Source organism: Anastrepha obliqua, unplaced genomic scaffold, assembly GCF_027943255.1.
Source record: "Anastrepha obliqua isolate idAnaObli1 unplaced genomic scaffold, idAnaObli1_1.0 ptg000063l, whole genome shotgun sequence".
Taxonomy (NCBI): Eukaryota; Metazoa; Arthropoda; class Insecta; order Diptera; family Tephritidae; genus Anastrepha; species Anastrepha obliqua.
In genome coordinates, this window is record NW_026562202.1 from 15,001 (window position 1) to 17,500 (window position 2,500).

Below are 2,500 nucleotides of genomic sequence, written 5' to 3' on the forward strand. Positions count from 1 at the left end.
TGAGTTGTTACACACTCCTTAGCGGATTACGACTTCCATGTCCACCGTCCTGCTGTTTTAAGCAACCAACGCCTTTCATGGTATCTGCATGAGTTGTTAATTTAGGCACCGTAACATTACGTTTGGTTCATCCCACAGCGCCAGTTCTGCTTACCAAAAGTGGCCCACTGGGCACATTATATCATAACCTCAACCTTCATATCAAGAAAGGTGAGGTTCTTACCCATTTAAAGTTTGAGAATAGGTTAAAATCGTTTCGACCCTAAGGCCTCTAATCATTCGCTTTACCAGATAAGATTATTTTATATAATTTTTAAATGCACCAGCTATCCTGAGGGAAACTTCGGAGGGAACCAGCTACTAGATGGTTCGATTGGTCTTTCGCCCCTATACTCAATTCTGACAATCGATTTGCACGTCAGAACTGTTTCGGTCTTCCATCAGGGTTTCCCCTGACTTCAACCTGATCAAGTATAGTTCACCATCTTTCGGGTCACAGCATATATGCTCAAGGTACGCTCCAGTTAGAGGTATAAATAATAATAAATTATCATTATACATAACTATATGGAACGCCCCGGGATTGAATTAATTGACTATTTATTAAAAAATAGACTAAAAATTAATCCCATTATATTTAAGTTAAGTTAATTATGCCATTAAGTTTAATATAACTCAATGACTTGCACATATGTTAGACTCCTTGGTCCGTGTTTCAAGACGGGTCCCGAAGGTATCCTGAATCTTTCGCATTGTTAATCATATAAATGCATACAAATAAATATTAATATCATAGATATTAAATTTTTTGTAAAATTCAAAAAATGAATTTTAGCATTATATATAATAAAATCTATCAACACTTTATCAAATCATTAGTATTTATTTTATGTTAATATGCTTAAAAAGCAAATTAATTTAAATAAACTTAATATCACCAATGATCTTTTGATAAATACTTTATTATGTTAATAGATTACAATGTCCTTATATGAAAAAAATGCACATTATTTTTTTAATTATTTAATGATGAATTTTTCATAATGGATATTCAGGTTCATCGGGCTTAACCTCTAAGCAGTTTCACGTACTATTTAACTCTCTATTCAGAGTTCTTTTCAACTTTCCCTCACGGTACTTGTTTACTATCGGTCTCATGGTTATATTTAGTTTTAGATGGAGTTTACCACCCACTTAGTGCTGCACTATCAAGCAACACGACTCTTTGGAAATATCTTTCTAGTAATCATTAACGTTATACGGGCCTGGCACCCTCTATGGGTAAATGGCCTCATTTAAGAAGGACTTAAATCGTTAATTTCTCATACTAGATATTAAGATATTCCATACACTGCATCTCACATTTGACATATAGACAAAGTGACTTAGTGCTGAACTATTTTCTTTTCGCTCGCCGCTACTAAGAAAATCCTTGTTAGTTTCTTTTCCTCCCCTCATTAATATGCTTAAATTCAGGGGGTAATCCCATATGAGTTGAGGTTGTTTTAATATTCTTTTTTTATCTTCTCACAATTTAATAAAAAAATTATATCATCTTTTCATCTCTATTTTTCTTTTCTCCTTTTATATATTGTAAATATATAAAAATAATAATAATGTAAAATGAGGCAATCCTAGAATAAAAAATTTAATTTTTATGCTAGACATTCCTCCTTTTAATTACATATATAAATTATTATTTTATATATATATATAAATAATATGAAAATTTTTTGTAAAGAATACTTAGATTCAATATTTTCATCATTTCATTTTATTTGAGAGGATTTTTTTTTTTAAAGAATATATAATAAATAAAATTCATTATATATCTTTATTTTTTTTGCTATTAATATTATGAATTATTTAAAATCCAATAATATACACATTTGCTTAAATTCAATTATTTTTATAAAAGAATAAGCAACTTATTTAGCATAGTCTTACAACCCTCAACCATATGTAGTCCAAGCAGTACTTTAAAATTGAATTTAATGTACATAACAGCATGGACTGCGATATGCGTTCAAAATGTCGATGTTCATGTGTCCTGCAGTTCACACGATGACGCACAGTTTGCTGCGTTCTTCATCGACCCATGAGCCAAGTGATCCACCGCTTAGAGTATTTTTTTATTTATTTTTATTTATAACAAATGTCAATTTTTTTTTGCATATATTAATTGAAAGAGTAAAATTAAATAATATTAATAATATATAAATTGATTTTCTTTCAATAATATATATCAAATATATTTAACTCTAAACATTTTTATTAAGTTGCGAATGTCTTAGTTCAACAATAATACAGTGGTGGTATTTATTATGATTCAATTATTTTGTATTTTTTTAATCATTTTATGTATATATAATAATATAATAAATATATACCACTTTTGTTATTGTGAACAAATTAACTTATCATTCAATCAAATGAATAATATGTACAACTTTTTATTTTCATGTTTAAAGGTTTTTAAAAGAAAAAAAATAAGAAAAAA

The 2,500-nt window shown here is 28.6% G+C and overlaps 1 pseudogene; it reads right to left on the reverse strand.

Annotated features, from left to right (window-relative positions):
* Positions 1–1,946: 1,946 nt before the first annotated feature.
* LOC129251706 (5.8S ribosomal RNA) lies at positions 1,947–2,127 on the reverse strand (annotated as a pseudogene).
* Positions 2,128–2,500: the final 373 nt, after the last annotated feature.